Here is a 6,734-nt window from a genome sequence, read left to right as displayed (position 1 = left end):
TGCGGCCCCGCTGCTGCCCGGGCTGCGGAGGGGAGAGCGCCTTGGCCGCTGGGTTTGTGCACCGGGGCAGCCGGGGGCGTTTAGGGGCGCCTTGTGCTGGGCGGCGGGGCCCGGGTAAGCCCCTTACCTGCCGGGTGCCTCCGGGGGGAGCCGTGGCATGGCTGTGGGTCCTGTGCTCTCTGGGTGTCTCAGGTTTTGTTTTGGGATCCCAAACCCTTTCCCCGTGCAGGGTTATGAGGCAAAGACTGCTTTAACTTGGTTTTTTGGTGCTGCGTTAATGCTTTTTGCTCGTTCTGTGTCCATTTGCAGCCTCGCTCGTGGTTTCCCCTGGTGCGGAGGCGAGTTGTGCTTCCTGCTGGGAGAGAGAACGGCCTTGGGAAGCTGCTCCATGAGCCACAGCTGTGCCGAGCCCGGCAGTCTGTCCAGGTAAGAGCAGGGCTTCTACTGCCCGTGAGGAGCTGGGTTTGCTGTCGGAAGATAGAATGTGCCCGTGCCTTTAAATGCAAGGACAGGCAGAAGCCGGGAGGGACCCTGAGCAGGTTTGGTGGCACGACAGCAGTTTGAAAAGACCTTGACTGTGGGGGAAGTGTCCAGGACAAATGGTTCCTTTTTTGCAGGGAGGCAGTTTGCAATGACAGGTGGGTTGCTGTGCTCTCTAGCAAAACTACTGCCCTTGGGATGTCCAGGGTGAGGAGATGTTGGCCACGTGTGGGCTGGAGCAAAGGTGTGTGGGTGCCTGTGTGTGACAGCCGTGGGTGTGCAGGAAGGGGGTTCTGGTGCCATTGGAGCTGCCGGGGAGCCAAAAGGGGCACAGTTGTCTGAAAAAGGCAAAAAGTCTCAGTCTCTGTTGATACCTGTACCAAAGGAGATGCAAATTTTCCCTTTCTCGTTGCAGACTTCGCAAAGTTCCCCAGGAAAGGAAGCTTTAGGTTTCTCCCCAGCTTTATGCTAAAGGTTTCCTTCCTCCTGTCTCAGCGCCCTTTCTGCTGCTGGGAGAGCACGAGGTGGATGGAGAGGATCCCCAGGCATCTGCATGCACAAGGGACTCATACAGCTGTGTTTTTCCTCCAGCCCTCGTGAGAGGGACTTTCAGGATACTCTTGGGAATGTACCAGCTCTCCTGCTGGAGCTTTTTTATGAAATATTTGAACACAAAGGGTAAAACTAAAGTCAGGTTTGTTCTGGAGTATGTTACACTTGTGCAAAACTTCTTCTCTCTGTATGTTTTCTGTTCTAGAAAGCACAGTCTGGGGTTCCTGGGCACTTCCTATTAAATGATTCCCTGAAAATAATTTTGTATTGAAATAGGAAAGGAGCTGTCTGTGGGAGGTCAGGTGTCCCTGATAAAAGCTTTATGCTTTTCAGTAGGAAAAACCTTAAAATATCTCACACTATGTAGGAATGCCTGGCTTCTAGAAGTCACCAGCTGAGTCTTAGAGGCTCCTTTGAAGAGCTGTTTTCAGGCAGGCAAATTGCCCCCCAGGAGGGACTCTGTGCCTGCTCTCCCGTGGCTCCAAGGGATCTCTGGCCCTTCACGCCGGCACCGAGATTTTCTCGGGAAGGGCCTCAGATCCCCGGACCAGTCTGGGACACAGGCCAGATCCCCCTGCAGTTTAGGACCAAATTAGCCCCTGGAGGGACAGTGCTGTTGGTGCCCCCCGGGTTGGGGCACCCCGAGGACTCCAGCGCGCACCGAAAGGATTATTCGGGGAGATCCTCGGGGTGCCCGGCCCTGGGGAGCTCAAAGCAAGGTCCCTGCCATGGATTCAGGCATTGCTGAGAGTATCCCAGGGGTCCCTGTCCCTGCTAGACAGGGAGCTCTCTAATGGGCTGTAATTGGGTTCGAAAAGTGGTGCTCCAAGTGCCAAACAAGTGTGGGATTGGGATTAAGAAATGAGCAGTGAGGGTGCAATTGTCTGTTTGTTCTGGAATGTGACTGTGAGAGCTGCAGGAGTGCCAGGTGTGTGTTCCAGTCCCCAGCATTTGGTTTGCACATGTCCTGCTCAGACACAGGTCCAAGTTCCTCAGTCCTTAACCCAAGAGAGGGAGAATGAAGGACTGGCAGTGTTAAGGTGATGGGTGTGACAGGGGTCAAACTGGGAAAACATTGAGTAGTCCTCAGTCTCTCTATTTGCCAAACTCACCCAAACCTGTGCTAGGAAGAGATTGAGTGGAAAAGTTGAGGCAGAAATGCAATTGAAAACTGGGTCTATTGACACTGTAATTGCTGAAACTAAATGTGTCCAAGCAGCAGCTCTTGTTGTGCAGGGAATAACTCCTGTCAGCAGCAAGGCCCTGACTGAAGTGGCAGCTGCAGTTGTTCCTGTGGTGTGGGCCAGTGGAGCTGCAGGAGAGTGGAAGAGGGCAGAACCTGTAGGTATTACCCCTGATGTGGGATCTCTCCTGGTAAGGCCAAGCCAGTATCCATTAAAATCAGAGTGCCAGACTGGATTGGTTGCAGGAACAGCTGAATTTGCTCCTCCTGGTTTGCTTGTAGGACGTGAATGCAAGAACCTGCCAAGAAAAGCAATGGCCAAGGGGATTGATTAGTGCAGGACCTGAGAGAACCCCCTGAAATGACAACCTGGAGTAGTTTGCAGCATTAGATTGCAAAGAGGACCTTTGCTGCATTTCCTTGAGCAAGGAAAGCCAAGAAAGCTTTGCTTTTGCAGGAGAAAATGGGGCAAGCAGGCAGGAAGAAGAGAAGCCCCCTGACTCCTCCCTGAGCCCCAGACAGCCCATGAACTGCCTTGCTGGGAATGGTGGGACGGGCTGGCCTCTGGATTGCTCCCTCAGGATGTGTGGTAAGACTGTTATGGCAACTTTTTGAATAGATGGTGCAAGGGCAGCCTTTAAGCAGCTGAAGCATTCCCTGAGGAGAGCTCTGGGTCTGCCAGATGTGTCAGAACTGTTGGAAGCATCTTTGGTGGGGAGGGCAAACAAAGGCCAAGGTGTGCAGTGACCCCCCTGAGAAGGGACTTTGAGTTAATGGCATCCCTGCAAGTGAACTTTGTGGGCTGTTCCCCCTGTAGGGCAGCTGATAGTCCCAGCTACAGGGATGGGAAAAATGGTTAAAAGGGAGCCCCAAAAGCTGGAAATCCTCCTGGAGGCTCCTGGCAAAGAGAGTTTGCTGAGTTCCCCCTGACAGAAGGACAGTGATAGCTTTTGAGTGCTGGTAGATCCTTTGAATAGGTAGCCTTGAGTGTGTCCTTGTTGCCCCAGTAGGCCTTGTCCACCTCCCCATCTTCCAGGAGATGTACATATTGAAGTTTCAAATGCTCTCCCTAACCCTTTGTTGGCTTGAGGCTCTCCCCTCAGGAACTGCAGGAACTCCTGGTGCCGCCTGGGCCGATGGATTGGACGCCCCAGCCCCTCCGTTCCTGCCCAGCCACTGGGGCCGTGTCCAGTGGTGGCACTGCCAGCCCTGCAGGTGAAGTGGGAAGGGCCTTTGCAGGTCTGGTGGGTCACATTTATAGCGGGTAAAGTTGCAGTAAAAGGACCTGGGGTCTGTTATTCTTGAGTTCAGAAAGCTCCTTTTGGTTGGTGAGCAGGACAAAGTGGATCCTTCAGAGTTCCCATCCGTGTTTGTGTCTCAGCCTGTGTTAGGATTCAGGGCTGTCAGTTGTTGTCCCTGAGGAGTCAAACTATGCTTTAAATAAGGAGACCCTGGCCTAATGGACAAGTGTCAAGGCAAAAGGGGGAATGCTCTCTGAGTGTTGAGATGTAACAAGGGCTAATCCTTTTTGCAGTGGGATGGAGCCTGGAAAGTGCACAGAGCTGAGCCCAGGGATGTAAAGGGACCAAGCAAGGGAGGTGAAGAAAGAAGGAAGAAGGGAAGTGAGGCAGCAGGCAAGCAGCACCAAGTTGCTGTGTAAGCAGGTGAGTTGTGTTGAGGTTCCTCAGGCAGGCACTGAGGACTTGGAGGGCTCCAGACAGAGCAGACCTGGGAAGGCCCTCGGTGAAGCCCCTTGGAAACCTTCTAAGGGTGGGTGTGTATGGTGATAAGTGTTGGGAAATGTCCTGAATGTGGAACAGGAATGCAAGGAAGGAAAATAAATCCTCTCCTAATGCTGCCATATCAGCTGCACTGGAGACACCTGTGTGTGCCCTTTGGGAGCTGATTGTCAAGGCACCCGGTGGGCTGGGATAATTCAATATCATAGAAATAAAAGATTGCCTGGCTTATAAAAGTTGTAAATTGAGTCTTAGAGGCTCCTTTGAAGAGCTGATTTCAGGCAGCAGAATTGCCCCCCAGGAGGGACTCTGTGCCTGCTCTCCCGTGGCTCCAAGGGATCTCTGGCCCTTCACGCCGGCACCGAGATTTTCTCGGGAAGGGCCTCAGATCCCCGGACCAGTCTGGGACACAGGCAAGATCCCCCTGCATTTTGGGACCAAATTGGCCCCTGGAGGGACAGTGCTGTTGGTGCCCCCCGGGTTGGGGCACCCCGAGGACTCCAGCGCGCACCGAAAGGATTATTCGGGGAGATCCTCGGGGTGCCCGGCCCTGGGGAGCTCAAAGCAAGGTCCCTGCCATGGATTCAGGCATTGCTGAGAGTATCCCAGGGGTCCCTGTCCCTGCTAGACAGGGAGCTCTCTAATGGGCTGTAATTGGGTTCTAAAAGTGGTGCTCCAAGTGCCAAAGAAGTGTGGGATTGGGATTAAGAAATGAGCAGTGAGGGTGCAATTGGCTGTTTTCTCTGGAATGTGACTGTGAGAGCTGCAGGAGTGCCAGGTGTGTGTTCCAGTCCCCAGCATTTGGTTTGCACATGTCCTGCTCAGACACAGGTCCAACTTGCTCAGTCCTTAACCCAAGAGAGGGAGAATTAAGGACTGGCAGTGTTAAGGTGATTGGTGTGACAGGGGTCAAACTGGGAAAACATTGGGGAATTCCTCAGTTTGTGTTTTTGCCAAACTCACCCAAACCTGTGCTAGGAAGAGATGGACTGGAAAAGTTGAGGCAGAAATTAAATTGAAAACTGGGTCTATTGAAACTGTAATTGCTGAAACTAAATGTGTCCAAGCAGCAGCTCTTGTTGTGCAGGGAATAACTCCTGTCAGCAGCAAGGCCCCCACTGAAGTGGCAGCTGCAGTTGTTCCTGTGGTGTGGGCCAGTGGAACTGCAGGAGAGTGGAAGAGGGCAGAACCTGTAGGTGTTACCCCTGATGTGGGATCTCTCCAGGTAAGGCCAAGCCAGTATCCTTTAAAATCAGAGTGCCAGACTGGATTGGTTGCAGGAACAGCTGAATTTGCTCCTCCTGGTTTGCTTGTAGGACGTGAATGCAAGAACCTGCCAAGAAAAGCAATGGCCAAGGACATTGATTAGTGCAGGACCTGAGAGAACCCCCTGAAATGACAACCTGGAGTAGTTTCCAGTATTGGATTGAAAAGATGGCCTTTGCTGCATCTCCTTGATCAAAGAAAGCCGAGAAACTTTTGCTTTTGCAGGAGAAAATCTGGAAATCGGTCAGGAAGAAGAGAAGCCCCCTGACTCCTCCCTGAGCCCCAGACAGCCCATGAACTGCCTTGCTGGGAATGGTGGGACGGGCTGGACTCTGCATTGCTCCCTCGGGATGTGTGGTAAGACTGTTATGGCAACTTTTTGAATAGATGGTGCAAGGGCAGCCTTTAAGCAGCTGAAGCATTCCCTGAGGAGAGCTCTGGGTCTGCCAGATGTGTCAGAACTGTTGGAAGCATCTTTGGTGGGGAGGGCAAACAAAGGCCAAGGTGTGCAGTGACCCCCTGAGAAGGGACTTTGAGTTAATGGCATCCCTGCAAGTGAACTTTGTGGGCTGTTCCCCCTGTAGGGCAGGTGATAGTCCCAGCTCCAGTTATGGGACAAATGGTTAAAAGGGAGCCCCAAAAGCTGGAAATGCTCCTGGAGGCTCTTGGCAAAGAGAGTTTGCTGAGTTCCCCCTGACAGAAGGGCAGTGATAGCTTTTGAGTGCTGGTAGATCCTTTGAATAGGTAGCCTTGAGTGTGTCCTTGTTGCCCCAGTAGGCCTTGTCCACCTCCCCGTCTTCCAGGAGATACACAAATTAAAGTTTCAAATGCTCTCCCTAACCCTTTGTTGGCTTGAGGCTCTCCCCTCAGGAACTGCAGGAACTCCTGGTGCCGCCTGGGCCGATGGATTGGACGCCCCAGCCCCTCCGTTCCTGCCCAGCCACTGGGGCCGTGTCCAGTGGTGGCACTGCCAGCCCTGCAGGTGAAGTGGGAAGGGCCTTTGCAGGTCTGGTGGGTCACATTTATAGCAGGTAAAGTTGGAGAAAAAGGACCTGGGGTCTGTTATTCTTGAGTTCAGAAAGCTCCTTTTGGTTGGTGAGCAGGACAAAGTGGATCCTTAAGAGTTCCCATCCGTGTTTGTGTCTCAGCCTGTGTTAGGATTCAGGGCTGTCAGTTGTTGTCGCTGAGGAGTCAAACTATGCTTTAAATAAGGAGACCCTGGCCTAATGGACAAGTGTCAAGGCAAAAGGGGGAATGCTCTCTGAGTGTTGAGATGTAACAAGGGCTAATCCTTTTTGCAGTGGGATGGAGCCTGGAAAGTGCACAGAGCTGAGCCCAGGGATTGAAAGGGACCAAGCAAGGGAGGTGAAGAAAGAAGGAAGAAGGGAAGTGAGGCAGCAGGCAAGCAGCACCAAGTTGCTGTGTAAGCAGGTGAGTTGTGTTGAGGTTCCTCAGGCAGGCACTGAGGACTTGGAGGGCTCCAGACAGAGCAGACCTGGGAAGGCCCTCGGTGA

This window comes from Manacus candei, unplaced genomic scaffold (genome assembly GCF_025592945.1).
Source record: "Manacus candei isolate 608988 ecotype Guabito, Panama unplaced genomic scaffold, ASM2559294v1 h1tg000202l, whole genome shotgun sequence".
Classification (NCBI taxonomy): Eukaryota; Metazoa; Chordata; class Aves; order Passeriformes; family Pipridae; genus Manacus; species Manacus candei.
Note: the sequence above shows the minus strand (reverse complement) of the source record.